The sequence below is a fragment of the Dermacentor variabilis genome, chromosome 8, assembly GCF_050947875.1.
Source record: "Dermacentor variabilis isolate Ectoservices chromosome 8, ASM5094787v1, whole genome shotgun sequence".
NCBI lineage: Eukaryota > Metazoa > Arthropoda > Arachnida > Ixodida > Ixodidae > Dermacentor > Dermacentor variabilis.
Genome location: NC_134575.1, coordinates 15,989,488 through 16,007,519, shown reverse-complemented (window position 1 = coordinate 16,007,519; position 18,032 = coordinate 15,989,488). Strand labels below are relative to the sequence as shown.

General features: G+C 49.4%; 1 protein-coding gene and 1 non-coding gene across 3 annotated transcripts in view; both read left to right on the top strand.

Moving 5' to 3' along the window:
- Positions 1-18,032, top strand: part of LOC142589699 (uncharacterized) — a 224,779-nt gene that overhangs the window by 173,117 nt on the left and 33,630 nt on the right. The window lies entirely within an intron of this gene.
- On the top strand, positions 15,845-15,919 carry TRNAS-GGA (transfer RNA serine (anticodon GGA)). The gene has a single exon. It is a non-coding gene; the product is annotated as a tRNA-Ser (tRNA).

The following is an 18,032-nucleotide window of genomic DNA, read 5'->3' as shown; positions in this document are numbered from 1 at the left end:
TACTTGTTTCGTCTTTATTTTTTTTCTCTCGATTTCTGGTGCCGCGTTGTCGCTGGCGACGTGAAATGCGTCACCGCCGCGCTAAAAAAAAAAAAAAAACCCGAAGAAAGGAAGGCTACTCCTCTCTAACAGAAACTCTGAACAGGCAGTCGTCGTCTTCGTCGTCATCGAAATGAAAAAGCCACGGCTCACTGCAAGGGGCGCTGGCTTCAGCGCGTGGGTTGCGCTGCCGTAATGTATTACCTCCCTCGCAATAAAAGCAGAGGCATTCGCGATTTTTTTTTTTTTTTGAAGCGCAAGCGCGAATGCTACCGAGCGACCAACGAGAGCATTGGATGTTGCGCGCGCGTCTTAAACTATGTAGGGGCAAGAATGCCGCGTGTCACACTGACAAATGCGCCCGGAAAAGTTTAGAAAGAGGAACAAACAAACGGTGCTTCTCGGGCGAGACGACGAAGAAGAAACGCCACGAATGCAACGCTTCTTTTTAAAGCGAAGCTTCCCTTGAGGATTCTCCGGGATTTCGCCAACCAAGGTTCTGCTGATGTTTTGCCGGATAGCCGCAGATATAGAACATAAAATAATTACGCCTACGATGACGTGATCGAATCTCGGCCGGCCAGTACGACAGCCTGAGCTCTAACCGCTAGGCCAACATGTGTTTTTTTCCTCAATTGACTGGCAGAACATAATAGTACAGAACTCACACGCCATTTGCGACACAACCGATGCCCTTTTATAACGTTTTCATACAACTTGAAAATTTTGGAGATGCGAACATGTTTATCTACATCGCTAGCTGAGCCGGGGCAGGCAGCACAATAAAGCTTCTTAATTGCTGTCAGATATTTAATCATTTGACGACCCGCCGTGGTTATTTATTGGCCATGGTGTTGGGCTGCGAAACACGAGGTCGCGGGATCGAATCCCGGCCAAGGCGGCCGCATTTCGATGGGGCAAAGTGCAAAAACACCCATGTACTTAGATTTAGGTGCGCGTTAGAGAACCACAGGTGGTCGAAATTTCCGGAGTCCTCCACTACGGCGTGCGTCGTAATCATGTCTTGGTCTCGGCACGTAAAACTACACAATGCGATTTTTTGAATATTTATTTCACGTGGTTCGACCGCTTTTGCAAAGATCATAGTGTATTTATGGTTCGCACGAAATACGGAATGTGTTTCTCGGTACTTTGATCTGACGACTGACACCCCATTCGATCTAATCACGCTTCCACCTGCCGTGTTGGCGTGTAGTGATTTTGACATTGCTCTACTAAACCCGAGGTCACGGGATCGAATCCCGGACACGGTGGCCGCATCTCGACGGGGGCGAAAAGAAAAATGCCCGTGTGCCGCGCATTGAGTGCACGTCAAAGAACCCCAAGTGGTCTAAATTAATCGGGTGTCCCCCACTATACGTCCTGCCTCATAATCATATCGTACTTTTGGCACGTAAAACCCTAGAAGTTAATTTAATGTAATAATTCAGTTGGTACATATAGTTATTTGTCGTCTCAGCGGTTTCTTCTGAAACCACGCCAGCCTCTATGACTATGCGTTAAATAAAAAAAAAGATCTGTCCAACTTTTCAAAAGAATGCGAATAAACTGCAACTGAGCGAGTGAAAACTTTCTTGATGATGTCCGGCGATTTGGATGACGTGAGGATACCAGCACCCCATCCTAGGTGGCGACCTCGAGTCCTTGGGCACGGGCGGCTTCCTCGACGTGCCAGACGGCCCACAGCTGATTGGCGAGGTAGTAACTGAACGGGGCCGCGTCCCGTCACGCCCCCCTGATCGAAACTTTCATGTCTACTCCGTTCGTCGGGGGCTCCTGCTGTTCGCTAATCGGTGCATTGCCACAGCATGTGCTGCAGCGTCGCTCTGGCTCCTTACGCTTTGAACCCGTCGCATGAATAAAGGTCTGGGTAGCAGAGGTGCAGGGCCGCCGGGTTTGGGGACGTATGTGCGCCTGCAGTGGCCTCCAGGCAAGCGCCTATTTCTTGTTTGGTTTGGCGTGGGGCGGTGGGGCATTTGCGCCTATCCAATCTGTAGTGTTGCGTGGTGTCTCTGAAAATGGTCATGCGATCCGCCCACGTCCACTCCCGCATCGCTCTCGCGGTGGACGAGACGTCGGGATTGCCGCCGGACACCGCGGCTCGGCATGTAAATCCTCGAGCTGGGGCGTGGGCCGTCCGTCTCATGTCCGCGAGTGAAGGGTCCGTGTGGGCGGGGGTCCACACGAGGAAACCGTCGTTCTTGCAGCAAATGTTGCCGTCGTGAAATTGGAGAATGCAGTCCTCTTACCGGGAGATCTTTGCCGCTAGCGTAGTTGCCTATCGCCGCCTGCGAGCCGCCTGCCAGCCACCTCGGCGTCCGTGGTGGCTACCGAGAGGGCTGCTTCTTCGACCACCTCCGTCTCTTTCGTGCGTATCACAGAGGAACTCTCCGCGCAAGTTTCTCTGTGGTCCGTGATCTTGACCGCGAAACTCCGTCACCGCTCGTGACTGGCCGCGCCTACATGGACCGTTTCTTTACTGTCGCCGTATTTCTTTTTCCGTCTTCTGCGCCAGCCGATGTGATACGTCGGGTGCGTGTTCTTAGGAAACGGCGGAACCACGATGCGCACGCGAATCGGTGTGGTTGTCCCGACCTTTTCGCCGTGCTGCGTGCTGTAGCTGATGCCCAGCGTCTCGAGGATGTGTCGTCCGGTTTCGGCCTTGGCCAAACGCTCCTACTGCGCGACGTTGTGCGCTTCGATTATCCCTTCTAGGGTACTGTGCAATCCCAGCTCAAGAAATTTATCCGCGCTAGTATTGATCGGTAACCCGATGGCGCGTTTGTACGCCTTGCGAATGAGGAGGTCTAGCTATAGGTTCATTTTGTCGCCTGCCAATCGAGGTAGGACGCGACGTACGTTATGTGCCCGATTACGAACGCCTTTACCAGGCAGATCATATCGCTTTACTTCATTCCACTATGCCAATATGTGATGCGTTTCAGCAACCGGGTCGTTTCAGCGACCGTGCGCTCTAGTCTGCCTATGGTTTTGCCATTGTGGCCGTTGGCCGACAGGTGCAAGCCCAGTGCCCTAATGTCGTGAACTTGCGGGATGACGGTGCCATCCCATGTGACTACTCTAATTTCTCTGTCACCGCGCCCGGCTGCGGAATCGGCGTTCTTAGTTTTACAGTCCCTGCACTTAGGCCCGTAGAGTAGGAGCTCCGATTTGGCCGCGGAGCATCGAGGCCCGTGTGGCAGTGGTGCTCCTGGACCACGTCGACGGCCGTCTGCAACGTTTTCTCTACGTGGCCGTCATTTCCCTCGGCAACCCAGAGGGTGACGTCATCGGGGTACAAGTTGTGGCGGAGGTCCTTCTATCTTGACTCGTTTTCGGGGTAACCTTAGAAGCACGCGGTTAAAGAGCACGGGTGAGATGCCAAAACCCTGCAGCATGCCTGTGCAACACGTGTCCATGCCTTGCAATTCCTGTCTCCACCGATCGTTATGCGGGGCCGGCGACCCGTAAGCAAGTCTTGTACGTAGTTTTACGTTCTCTCACCCAGTCACAACGCTTGTATGCTTTGTGTTCCAACGGTGTCGAATGCCTTTCGGAGGCCGAGCCCGAGTATCGCTTTGGTGGGTCGCGCGGGATTGTCTACGATTTGGTGTTTGAGTCGAACATTAAAAATAAATACGCTTGAGCTTTTTTGCGCTTACCTGACTTTAACCAATCCAGCAAATGGCATAGGTTTAGTATGACCGTGTCTGGGATGAAAAGTTTTAGTGCATTTACTGCTTTTCGCTGTGCTGTTTTCTATGCCCAAGACGTTGCTTCAGTGCAATGCGATGGAAATAATGCAGAGGTTAGGTAGGAAACTCCCATGATGTCTTTCTATGTAAGTGAAGCTTTCTAAGTGTTGGAGAATGGTGAACTGAAACGCAACACATGGTATGTACAATGCACAGGTCTCTCTATTTGCAGATTACGGTGTGTCCATAGTCTAAGACCACTTATTTTCTTCTTGTTCTATCTGGTACTTTCAAGCAGCTGTCATTCGCAGCTGAAAGGGTCTTATACAGCTTCTTATATATGTGTCTGATGAAGTCATTCCGTCTTTCTAATAGGTTAGTAGTTCGGAGTACCTTTTTCCAGTTATTTGACAAATGCAGCAGCTCTTTCTACTGCCGAAAGAGAACGTGCAAACAGTTTACATCGCGTGCGCAAAGGCGAAATTTTGGCATTTGCGCTAAGCGTATGTCAAATCGTAGTCAAATGCCACAATTTGACTACGCTTTGACATACCGGGGTTGATTAGATATTCAGGAAAGTTAAGCGTGTGGAAAGGATGCCAATTATGCAGTCGAAATGCGGAATTATATAAACGGACACAACACTATGTACTACATACTGTTAGTGTGTACCTTCGCAGTCCATAGTCTTTAGAGGAAACACACGCCACTGTGCAGGCGGGATGCTAGAAAAGCTTCGCTTTAAAGATTAGCATCAAGCGCCACTGAAAGGCAGTACTTCGTAAAATGTTTTGTGTGACAATAAAATTTCGTTTTTATTAGTGTCGTCATAATAACGTTCACTGTGTTCCAGCACGCAGGCTGAAGGCTTGAAGCGGCACGCGTATTTTTATTCTTCAGCGGCGTAAATGTTTGCACAGTGTGTTCACAGAGACGGCGAAACGAAACGACCACATCCGTAAAACATTTTCCGCATACGCGTGACTAAATAGCGCGCCTTTCGCAGGCGAACATTTGCTGGCACCCGCATAATAAAGCGGCACCCGCATGATCAATCCTTCGTTGCACCTTGGTTAAGCACACCGAAGAACGAGCGCGCACTCATTCGACGCCGCACTCCCATCCCGCCCATTGTTCAGCTATAGGTCTGTCCCTCACACTCATGCTAACTAATCGACAATAATAGTATTCGTTATGCTTCACCCATGTTTAATGTAATAGCTTAATAATAATAGTAATAATGTAATAGCACGCACGCACACGCAAGCACACACACACGCAAGCACACACACACGCAGGCACACGTATATACATCATACATACACATATATCTTCTATCACGCGCTAACGATGCTTCAATATGAAATGGCGCGGCTGCTTTCCGCGTACCCATTATTGGCTAGTCCCCCATAGTGCGTAGGAGCCGCATGCGTGACAATAAACGACAACAACCACAAGCACAACACTCTCGACGTCAAATTATGCGCGTACAGAAATCGACGGATGACAAGCACTGCGGGAGTCGATCTAAGCGAAGCTTTGTATGCTGTTTGCTTTGACGATAATTAGCGGTGATGTTGGCGGCGAATGTGTAATTTCTTTTTCGGTGTTTAGTCCAATACCAGAGTGGTGAGTTACACGTTACCTTGCGTGCACCACTGCGTAGTCTGCGTAGTCCACAAAACACACAGTGAGACGTGCTTGCTTGAGACCTTGTTGTGCGTCATCATTCATTATGCCTGAGAGGATTGGGCATTATTATTGCCTCACACGACACATCGCATTGTGGCGGAAGTTTTAAACTTTAATTGAATTATGGGGCTTGAAGAAGGATAAAAAGAAGGACACCGACCACTGAATGAATACGAGACGTTTCGGCTCCCCGGACGGTAGCTTTGTTCACAATCTGGGGGTCACAATCTGAGGCAGTGGGCGTAAGGTGATGGAGGTGTTCGTAAGGTGTTCCTCCTGCATACGTGACCAGCACGCTCTTGAAACGCCAGCTCCAAGAGCTCCCTTCGGGCTGTGGACGATTGATTTGTTTACACTATCACAGCCCAGCACGCGCTTCCCCAACCCAGCACCTGCATATTATTGCGATAGCAAGTATATGGACACTCCAGGCCCACTTCTGCCGTCGCCGTCGCCGTGAAGTTCCGTATGAGTGAAAGTGTGTGAGGGTGCCGTCGAAAGAGGTTCAATCTCGCATGCGCGAGCGAAGAACGCGGCCCAGATGCGTGCCCTCTTCTGTGGCGCGCCAGGCAATGGGGGTCAGGCAAGGGAGGAGGGGAGTTCTTCTCCGGCGGCTGCCAGGGTGTCTCGATGTCCTCCTCGCCCGCCGCTCCGTACAGAGTGGAGACGTTGCGGCGTCTACTACGGCGTTGGCGAAGCGAATCGTGGACGCCGTAGTAGACACCGTCGGCGGACGCCGTAGGAACGCGTTGCCAGCGCTCGTACGATTTGAAAGCGGTCTGCGACGTGGCTAAAGTGCGCGCCCGCGCGGGCCCCATCTTCAAAGCGATCTGCGATGTTCCCGGCAGCTTTATATGCGCTGTGCTTTCGACGTTTCGTTCGCGTCGAAGCGACAGATGCACGGAGGTGAATTGGCTGGCGGCTGCTGCCGCTATTCCTAACTCCACCACTTTCACAGGCAGTTTCTGCTGTCATCGAGCGAGATTTGTTCATTTTTCCCGTGCGCGCGCGACAACGTGCTGGTTAATTTAGTTAAACCACGTTGACGGGCTAGTTGGTTTGAATCCACGATAGAATGAGTAAACGCGAGTGAACAAGAACGTAGAAAGAAGCAGACACTCAAGGACAGCGCCATCTCTGTGTGTCTGTTTCTTTGTACGTCCTCATTGAGTCACGCTTACACACTGTGTCATTGTTAATTTAATTAGTAAGTGAATGTTTGTAAGTTTATACGGCCAATAAAACTACTATCCTTACTTCGTACAGCTATCTACTAGTTTGCTATCAAAATCGGTGCTTCACCTTTCGGGCATAACTGCAAATTTTTTGTCGCATAGGAAAGCTAGCACAGCAGGTGCCATACGCACAAACTGTGCAACGCTGCCACGGCGCCGCCGGGGGAGATACACGGAGGCGAGCGCCATCTGGTAGTGTTGCAAGAAACCCAGCGGCTCGCGTGGCAACACCATATCACAGCAGCAAGAGCACCCCGAAAGTTAGGAGAAGCGGCAAAGAAAGCGACGCTTCAAACTGAGGCGTATACCATCGCCATCACATGTCAAAGGGAACGCCGTGCAAGTTTACAACGCGCACGATGGCAAGGGTATGAATACCTAAGCGAAAACATTTCGCCAAAAGCGACTACAATGCTTTCGCATCCCCACACGTAAACAGTCGTAAGCGTTTGTCCCACATCTTATAATTTTCTATTGTTCGTTTGGAACGTCGTTCCTCGAACACAACAGCTCGATGCTCTAACCGTTAGGCCGCGGACGCACATCTGCAAAAGAGGAACGAAGCACATTTACGAATTCCCCTCGTGCAAGCGGGCGCTTTGAGATGTTCGGCGCGTTAGGTATGTCGTAAAGCAACAGCTCACTTTTCAAAAGCGTGCGCGCGCATCTTCTGCCTGACGATGGAGGTAGAAGTTATTGCAGGAGGCGATCGTCGCCGAAATTCGCTACGCCTCTCTCATCGTACTGTATCAGTGTGGCACGTTCCCACAAGGTTTAGCACGTCATGTATTGTGATTCAACACTGTTCTCATGTTAAAAAAAAATCCGAGGGCACCTAAGCACTTCTTATGAGTTGTTAATGCCAAAGCAATAGTATCTAATTGAAAGGCGCCTTCGAGTTATTAACTCTTTGCGCGCAAGCGAGCGCGTTGAGACGCTTGGCACGTTTTGATTTGGCCTTACCGAGGCGCAGTTAAAACGCAGGCAAGAGCTTGCGCGAACAAGGGACGCGCGGATAACACAGGTTTCCGAGAGCGAGGCTGACTCGGCGTCGCAGCCAATGGGGATTTAGGGGCCATTTTGCAGCTACACAAGCCGCCGGCTTCTTTGTCCAATCTGCCATTTCATGCCTTCGCATCAATAAATGTCCCGCTTTCTCTGCGAGGTCACATCAAAGTGGCTGAGGAACGCGTTCGTCACTCAACTCTCCAGCGAGTCTTCCGTCGCAATGGGCCATTTTGCCTCGCTGGTTCGTGGAAGGTGTTCGGGTACACCGGTTCCCGCAATGTGTGGGAGCTGCGTAATTTTTGCGTTTTTTTCTTATCATTTACGATTGTTGTTACTGTACGAATAATTGCTCATTATTATTAACTGTAGTACTTATTGGTAACTCTGCCCTGGCTCCTGTAGAGTCGAGTGTGGCACTGTGTTCCACTTTTCCCCGGTCGCGCTTCTGGAGCCAAACAAACTTTGTCTTTGGGGCGGCCCCTGATACTCCATGCACGAGCAGCGCACGCGTCCTCGACGAGAGGACAGCACGACGCCACCGACGCCGACGGAGGAAATGCACCTCAAGCCTTCGCGTAATTGCTATCGCAATAAAACACACGCACCGCACATGCGCGTTGCTGCCCCCTATACATATTCAGGGCAGGGGGGGGGGGAGGTATTCACTAAATCGTTCTGGTCTCGCCTGCCCCATAGATCTCGTGGTTACCTCGCATGAGCTTCTCATGCACCCACGTATTAAAGCGATAGCGTTGAAGGCTCCGTGTCGCAAGATAATTTGGTGTCGTTGTCGGACGTCATTTCTGGACATATCATTCCGAACCGCAACCACGCAGGCCCTCCGCATGGCGCGGAGGCGTTACTGAGCTAAATGAATTCCTCAAAGTAAAATCTGCCAGAAAAATTGTAAAGTACCCCCTAAACACAACCTACACGTGTGATAGTGTCGGATTGTAATTTGTGTATACCGGAAAACATGATCCTGTTACGCAGAAACTCAAACGCAAACCCCTTTTCCAGCGTTATTACCATTGATAGAGCGGCATGGCCCGCTCGGTTTCTTGAAACAACACCATCCAGACGGCGCTTGTATCTGCAAGAAAGCGGCCGTTGCAGGGAAGCGTTACAAGCAATCAGGGATCTCTGAATGCTGTCGCGTTCCACTCTTAAAGGCGAAGCTTGAGCATTCTCCAATTTTTTTTAGCCATTGCTCTTCCGTCTTTCATTTTGTACCCGAGTGATCGTACGTGTTCCCGCAGCGCATCCGCTGCTGTCTCATTTTTTTCCGAACGTCTCTTCCGCCGAGTGCGAGTTCATGCGATTATTACGATTTTGATTTTCTGTTTGCCGTACTAACTCGTGCCGCGTACGCCCCCCTCGATATTTGTGTTATCTTTGCTATCTACGGCGTGCAGTACCATCGACTTCGTCCCTGCGCTGTTTCCTGGTGATTATTCCGCCTCAGCGAGTGCAGTTCATTTTCTTTCCTTTCTTTCTTTTGAGAGCGCAGTGTCAGCCGAGTAAGGCATCTGATTATGCTTGACGTCCCAGTTCATGTTGAAGGTTTTTCGGATTTTTGTTTAGTAAATGTGAAGTGCGGAGCGGGAAAAAGTGAAACTACTCATCTTGTTGCTGACTTTTCCTCTGAGTGCTGAAAGTGCACCATCACCTTTACTTCCTTTTTATATTTCGTAATAGGCTAGCAGTGGAGTTATCAAAGTAGTCATACAGCATCGCCCTCGTGATCAATATCGTCGTCATTTAAGTTCTTCTTGTGCAGGTAGGATCTGCAACCCATCTTTCCAATTTTATTTGTCGTGCGTCAATGATGCAATTTTTTTCAACATTAACGAGGGGTACAATTAGTTGCTGTAATTTTACACCCACATATACACCATTTATTAGGTAATTTACCGTCTTTATGGGGGTGCTTGCGAATTTCGCGCACTTGCGCATAGGAAGAATGGTTGAATATTTACGTCCTACATTGGTGAACATTTCGATAATTTTGAATAGCGCGTAGGAATCATCGTGGTGAAATTTTAACTACGGAGACAGAGAGGGCCAAGTGTCAATTGCTTCTTTATGCAATCAATGACATCTTTCCAAACATATAAAGTCTTACGTACGGAATTGTTTTCCTGCTCTAGTCATAGAGAAGTGCACTCAACGAGGGCGGACAAGAGCTCAGCGGCCGAATTCACTGTAGCGCTCCAAGCCACTGGCATTATAACCTGAACCATGCTTACGGTTTCGGTTTTGGGCGCGAGCGTGTTGAACGCTAGCTGGTACGCGTTACACCAGCTACGCTGATCGGCGCGGTATTTGTTTTTGCTTCTACTGCTTAACCACGCGCGGTCTTGGGGAGGAATGCTTTTTTTTATTTACTAAAATAAATATGGAAGTGCACGCGGTCCCTGCAAGCCTCCATCGAATCTTTCCTCTGTGCAACGTGCAATTTCACCAAATAAACGCTTTGTGAAATGAGGAAATCTTTATTTTGCTCAACATAAAGGCTCGGTCCGGGCATTCGGTGCGTTCACACAATGTTGTGGCACCACGTAAGCAGCAGTGGTTCCCGTACGAAACTGCACCGGATGGCATAAGCTGCAAAAAGAAAAGTAAATTACAAGCATGTGTCATTTTGGTAATTAGGCGTTATAGGAAAACTGCGAGTATAGCCTAGACATACGAAATGGTGTACGGGCGACATTCCAAAAAAAAAAAGCCAATTCGCTTTTACAAACATAGCGTAGAAAATTCCCGACTCATTCCAAACAATACCATACATAAGTTAAGTATTCCCCCATGCACTGGCCTTATTTCCTGTACTTGAAGAACACAAATATGCGGGCGTCTGCGCGTTTTTGGCACCACTTGGCCTGAGCCGACGCAATGGTACGCCATGTACATAGAGGTGGCAAAAACACAGGCTCCCAGCCAGACCATCGAAGAGGTTCGCAGAATACCTTCTACTCGCATTCGAGACAAATGCTTGGTTGCAAAGCCTGTTTCCAGTCGTTCAGAAGACGGAATTTTTGAGTTACACGTTAATGGTTATTGAGCTCCTCGGCGTTATCTTTTGCGCGTTCAAGCTGCGCAAGCAACAGGCTTCCGTTATCACTCCTGGCAATCGCTCGTGGTATTTCGACAAGCGTAAGTGCCGAAAGAAGTTATATGTCGTTGGGGGACCCTAAAGAGCGCCACAAACCTGGCCCCACAAGATTCAGTGCACGCGAAACTAACTTTGTCACCGCGACCGAGCTACTTTTCGCTAACTACGTCACCACGCCGGGTGCTTGCAAGCGTGTCTCGAAAGTACGCGAAAAGGTAAGCAAATTATTTACAGTAATGTTGGGTGGGGCAGAGAAATTTGCGCAACAAACTTGTCCCATTAAGATTCAGCACACGTCAAACCGACTGGCCACAACGGCCGAGCTGTTTTACGCTAACTGCGTCAGAACGCTCGGGGCGTACCGTAAGCCTAAATTGCTTGAAATGCAGCGCAGATTGTCAAACAACCTTTCTCACGTAGCCGTAGTCCAATAGAGCAGTCGTAAGGGCATTGGTGCCGTGACGAAGAGTAGAAGGAACGCAAGAATATGCAGGGAGCCCAAGAAACCAGGATACATAAAGAAAGAAGAAAAAGGAAGAAAGGCAACGGCCGGGTCACCGAACACGCTCACACTCCCATGCGCAGCCGGCCTCGCTCGCTTCGGTGGCGTCTCTGGCGCATGGCACATGCAGTCGCATGCATCTGGCGCGTCATTGGCTTGTTGCTAGGCAACGCAAGAAAAATAAGTCGCAACGTAATAGTTCAATTATGCACAGTTTCACACCCTCTTTTTTCTCGATGCTCGCATCAGCTAACGGATGACATAGATACTAGCGGGAGGTATTTCCTGTTACCAGTATTTGTCGAGTGTCCGCTCTCGTTTAGTTTTTTTTCTGTATGTTTCAGTTCTCAAAGTAGGTGCTGCAAGATGCATGGCAAAAATATTTCTTAAAAAGATACAAGAACAGTCACCTTCCTAAGGTGTCACCTTTAAAATCTCTCGAAAGGCATAAGAAGGCGTGCAGGTCACTCACTCACTCACTCACTCACTCACTCACTCACTCACTCACTCACTCACTCACTCACTCACTCACTCACTCACTCACTCACTCACTCACTCACTCACTCACTCACTCACTCACTCACTCACTCACGCGTGAGGGATAGATTAAAGAATTCCAAACTCATTGATCTCATGATAAAAGCGAAGATAAAGGAAGGAAACTTAAGGGACAGAATAAAATCTGGCATGTAGAAAATAGTATAAATGAAATGAGAAATAAATGATAGAATAAAGACTCCGTCAGCGCAAAATAGCAGGCTGATCTTACAACTTGATCACAGGCGAACCCATGGAACACTCCTTGATGACGTCACGGCCGTCGCAGGTCTCGTAACACATGTCTGAACACGCATTCCTACTCGATTGTGTTAACGCCTTCGTTCTGACGGATCGCGATTACCGCTTAACATTATTCGTCCAATTCGCTCAGCATGTCAGATGGCGGCTATCTTCCTTCCTACTCCTCTCGCTTCTTGTTCATTAGGAACGTCCATTACGGGCCAGGCATCAACAGGCCCGCGCTAACTTCGTCTGCCTATACGATAACCCAATTACCGGTTCCCTCGGACATGCGAGTGTCTGCCGTCGTGGTGTAGGCTTCGACGGGCGGGCTTCGAGACGGAGCCCTAACGGCGCGAGCATCAGTACGGGACCCGTGGCCGAGGGCTTCTCGTCTTGCCGCTGCCAAGTGGGCTAATTTCCTTAACAGTGGCGATGGTGTTGCGTTTTATTGCGACGGAAGTGGACGCCGATATGAGCTGGCGCAGATAATGGAAGGTACTACGAGCTCGAAGTGAGTACACGTGAAGCGGGAGGTATAGTAGAGAACCTGCGAAAATATTGGTGGGCGAGTATCCGCCAGTTCTGTCAACCTGTGGTACCCGGCTCAGGACGTTCTCACTGGAAGCGATCCTGAGACCTCGACTGCTGCAACTGGTCTGCGTACAAGGGCATTTGAAGGGCCGCTACGTTTCTTGAAGTCGAATGGACGGTGCGACCGTCCATTGGCTTAGCGAGCGTTTGGCTACCTTGGATGAGCATGTTGGCCCTGTCACATTTTTTTGTTCATTTCTTGTTCATTTTGTTCAGACCAGCGTCCCTTTCCCAGGTTGAGGGTAGCCGACCGAGTGTTAGCTTCTTGAATCACGGGACATTAATTGGGCTTTGTTATTTCCTTATTTGCCTCATTTTACTTGGCGTTTCTTCCCTTCCTTTCTTTCCTCCTTAATTTCTTTCCATGATTACTTAGTCGCCTCAAATAATGTTACGTTCCTTTGTTCCTGCTTCCCTACGTTTCGTCCTTCTTTCTTTGTTCCTTCCTTCCTTTATTACTTTATTATTCACTTATTCCTTTTTCTAAACAGGCGACTTCTTTGACAGCATGCGAGGTTTTGCTGAGCTCGAAGCTGCTAAGACAGGGCTTCCCTTTATTGAGCAAGGTATTAGTGCGAGACTACTCGTTAATCCACTTGGTTGTCACGGCACGAGCGGTAAATAAGGAGGTAGACTGAACAAGTAAACAAAAGAAAAGGGAAGAAGAAAAAGAATAAAAAATAACGATGACAAGTTTGCCCCGTCTGACGCCGCGTACACTTCGTCCATCTCGCATGCGCCCCGCCACTTCGCGGCTCGGCCCTGTCGCGCCATCCATTCTCCGCCGTCCAATCAGACCCGGGCGCCGAAGATGGGGGGCGCGTTCGGTTTGTTTATTCTCGCCCAGCCTGTTTCGTTCTTTCTGCATTCTTTGATTCGCTTTGCCGCGCGTTCCGCTCGTCCCGTTCCCAGATTGGTGGCAGTGCTTCCGCGCTCTGATTGCCGGCGTCTGCGACCGACGTGGTCCTGATGGGAACGGAGTGCGCTGCTCACTGGGAGGAGGCGCGGTGTCGAGGATGACGCGTAGTCGCGGCGGGAGGAACGGCGTTTCTCGTGACGGCCGGGGCTGGGCTACGGGCGGAATGCTGCCGGCTGACCCGAGTGCGCGCGATTCTTTCGTTTGGTGGGCTGTGGCATCTTAGCAGTATGTAGGGCACACGCTGGCGGGTAGCCCAGTAGCCTTCTGATGTCTGATCGCGTGGTCGTACGTTGAATTTCCGGCTGCGCCATGCTTATTCTGAGAGGCGTGGATTGGGGAAAAAGAAGAAAAAGCGACCGTGCACTCAGATTTTGGTGTACGTTCAAGGATCACATTCGGTAAAAACTAAATTTGAGCCGCGGTGTTGATTTGGCTGTTGGAACGCTATCAGCCAGTCAGTAAGTCGGTCGGTCGGTTGGTCGGTTGGCCGGTTGGTCGATCGATCGATCGTTCAATCAATCAATCAATCAATCAATCAATCAATCAATCAATCAATCAATCAATCAATCAATCAATCAATCAATCAATCAATCAATCAATCAATCAATCAATCAATCAATCAATCAATCAATTTATTGATGGGTGAATTGAACGATCGATATATCGATCGATCAAACAAGCATTCAATCAATATTAATTAATTAGAAGTAATTATTCTGTATAACAAGCCACCACTAAGAAGCATTCGTTTGCTCAACCAGCTAATAATCTACTGCGATCGGTCACCGCAAGTGTCGATCTTCTTGAGTGAACCTGGATAGCGTAACGATTCCACTGCAATTCCTTTAAGCGAATCTTCAGTCGTCCGAGCTGCGCTCCGCGTCCGTTATCACCACGATCCGCCGGTAGTTACTGGTGGGTGATAAGAAAATCATAGAATCGAGCAAAAAGAATCGCTACGTTATACCGGCCCAGACACTCGCATAGAGAGAATCCGCAGTCGCGCTGAGAAGGTATGAGCCACGTAGGGATTAACGACGAAGCAGGACAGGCGAAGTTTCTGCCCCTTGGGTTGTCACCTGCTTTGGCTCGGAGATCGTTTTATTGTGTTAGCAACTATATGGACACTCCGGGGGCATTTTTTGCCGTCGCCGTCGCCGTGATGTTACGTACAAAGTCGAAGGTACGCGGACAGGCAGCTCGGGAGGGAGGGAGGGGCTCCTTCGACTCTGCCAACAAGTGTGCACTCTTCACGGCCGCACGTGGTCGCGCCCGCCGCATCTTGAAAGGGATCGGCAAACGGCTTATACCTTTGTGCGCGCTGTGTCTCCGCTCTTGCGCTGAAGCGGTAGACCGAACGAAGGTCAGGTCGCTCGCTGCTGCTGCCGCGATTGCTCACAACAGCCTCTGGCGTTTTCCTGCGAGTGCCCGCGCTCATCGAGTTTGATTTGTTCATGTTTGCTTGTGCGCGCTGACACCGTGCTTGTTAATTCAGTTAGTGAGCGAATGCTTCCAGGTTTATGCGGCCAATAAATCTACTATCCTTGCTTCGTAAAGCTTTGTACCAATTTGGTATCACAATCGATTCTTCGCCTTCCGAGCGGAACTGCGACTCTTTAGTTGGCTTCACAGCACGTCTTGTCACCAAGCAGCCCAAAAGATCTGCTCGGTTGACCGAAAATAGTTCGGACAGACCATTTCTGTCAGTTGCTCTCGAGTATTCTTTCGTCCAGTGCTGCAGGTATTTTCACGATTTCACTGCTGCGAAACTTCTGCTGCGATTAATTTGCTTTCTCCAGTAGCCGCACCCGTCAACGATATCAGCTGGCAAAGTTGCTGTCGGGGTATTTTGCATGTCATTAGTCTGAACATTTGCATCGTTGCTAAATCTCACAGGCGACACGAAAAAAATAGCTGTATTTAGTCGCGTTGTTAGCAGACATTCTTGTCTGTACGTCTCACTGCTTGGTCACGCCTGTCTGATTTCCAGAGTGAATACTAATTACTTGCCCGGAAAGAGGGGGTAGGGGGCAGGAATCACGCCGGTCAGCGCGAATACAAACTTCCGACCTTTATCTGGAAGTACAGACTGCCAGACTAAGCCGGAGCATGTAGTCAGAGAGTTTAGTTTGTGAAATACAAGCATCTAGTTAGACGTAGTAGTTCTGCGGAACTACTACGTCAAACTCTTGCCTTTGCTTCGTGTTGTCGACTAATTCGACTTCGCCCTACCATCTGCTAGCCGCCTGGTTAGCTCAGATGGTAGAGCGGCTGCCCCGGAAAGGCGGTGGTCCCGGGTTCGAGTCCCGGACCAGGACGAATTTTTCTTCAACTATGAGGCTTTTCTTTCGAGAAACCCGTATGGGTTTCCTTTGTAGCAATTGCTACGAACGGGTGGATGTCTGATTTTCCCTTTATTCAAGCATCTAGCTAGTGCTTATAGTCCAGTGTCTGGTCATTTCTAACTTCCGACAGCGTAATTGCGTGATAGTTATCATCAACAAAGGTTAGGCCATGGTGTGAAGGCTTCCTTTGGGTGTCGCCCTAACATCTCGCTTAGCGCAAAATTGGAAGACAAACAGCAGTGCTGGCGAACCCGGCAAGCCGGCCAGTCGCTCGCCCCTCGGACATCAAGATGATGAGCTCGTAAGCACGTCTCATCTTATAGTGGGCTTGCCCGCCTACTACAAGCATCAGACATCGTTAAGCCGGCCATTTCCAATGCCAGCGTGCAAAATGTACACGGCCTGCAGGCAACGGTTAGAGAGCAGCTCATAGCCCATCCTCCTCTGTTGCATCCGGGAGGCCAGCTTGAACACCCTGCCGTGAATAAATGAGCGTGTCGATATGTTCAGCCATTCTACTGGCAGGCCTCGAGGCCGTCCCCTCAGTAAAGACGCTTTCAACAACTGCTGCCGTCGCATTGAACCTATCGATATCAGCGACATCTTGGTCCACCATCGTCGCAGTATCAAAAATGTCGCTCGACGCGAGGCTGCCATGATTTTGGGCAAGCACGTGGAATCAAGGGAGCATTGAACTCACGAGACATCAAGAGTTTGCGATTTTTCACCAGGTAGAGTGACTGCTGAATATGGTTGATACAAAGGCAAGCCGCGACACGAGTATTCGATTAAAATGAAGAAACTAAACGCAGATTCATATTGCTAATCGCGTACGTACTGCGGCAAAACCATCGTCGACGTCGATTCTCGTAAATTTGTCAGAACGTCTCCATTTTGACTTGGAACAATCATATGGTTTCTTATTTTACGTTCATCTGTCATCGCTGATTCGCCGTCCTTTCGCAATGATTAGCAAAACGCAGTCCTCTCTATTACCGCTTGTTCCTGTTTTTCTTTTTCCGTACCGCAGCGCATGTGAGCTATCGCCAGGTCTTGTCATATAACACAAAAATTTAAAATTCATATATTAAGGGTATAACGACCTTGGTTCGCGTGCTCGATTTGAAAGGATGCGTCTTTTTAGCAGAACGATAAAATACACAGAGTGAGGACAAGGCAGGAAAACTGCTAGCGCATGAACTAGTGGGTTGCTTCTAGAAGAGACAACGTACATGTGATATGAAAACTGCGAGTAAAGGCTGCGAAGATTCTTCACACATGTGACACGGTCAAAAAACCGTTGCCGAAACTCTATTTTCCTCTTTTTCTGTTTTTTTTCTTAAGCAAGGACAAGTAATGGCGTGCTCACACATTTATTGCAATTAGTGCAAGAGCCTGGTGGCGCAACTCGCCGCCCCGTTCCAAACGGGACGCTAATAACATACATACATACATACATACATACATACATACATACATACATACATACATACATACATACATACATACATACATACATACATACATACATACATACATACATACATACATACATACATACATACATACGTCCATCTGTCCGTCCGTCCGTCCCTCCGTCCGTCCGTCCATCCATCCATCCATCCATCCATCCATCCATCCATCCATCCATCCATCCATCCATCCATCCATCCATGCATGTGTTCTTGTACTATGAGGTACGCCTCACTGGACGCAATGTCACCTTATGTCACTTCATATGAGGCGGCGACATGGAGGTCACTCCTTCACGAGTCTGCAAAACATACCTCGGTCGATCAGCGTGTTTCCTTAGGGAGACACCCGTCGTGGTGGCTTAGCGGCTATGGCGGTGCGCTGCCAAGCACGTGGTCGCGGGACCAAATCCCGGCCGCGGCGGCCGCATTTCGATGGGGGCACATTAAAGATCTTGGGGCGCGCACTTCGATGGGGGAACGATTTGGGGGCAGGTTAAAGGATTCCCAAGTGGCCAAAATTTATCCGGAGCCCACCTCCAGCGTGAGCCTCGTAATCACGTCGTGGTTTTAGCACGTAAAACATCAGAATTTTCTTTTAATTTTTATGGAGAC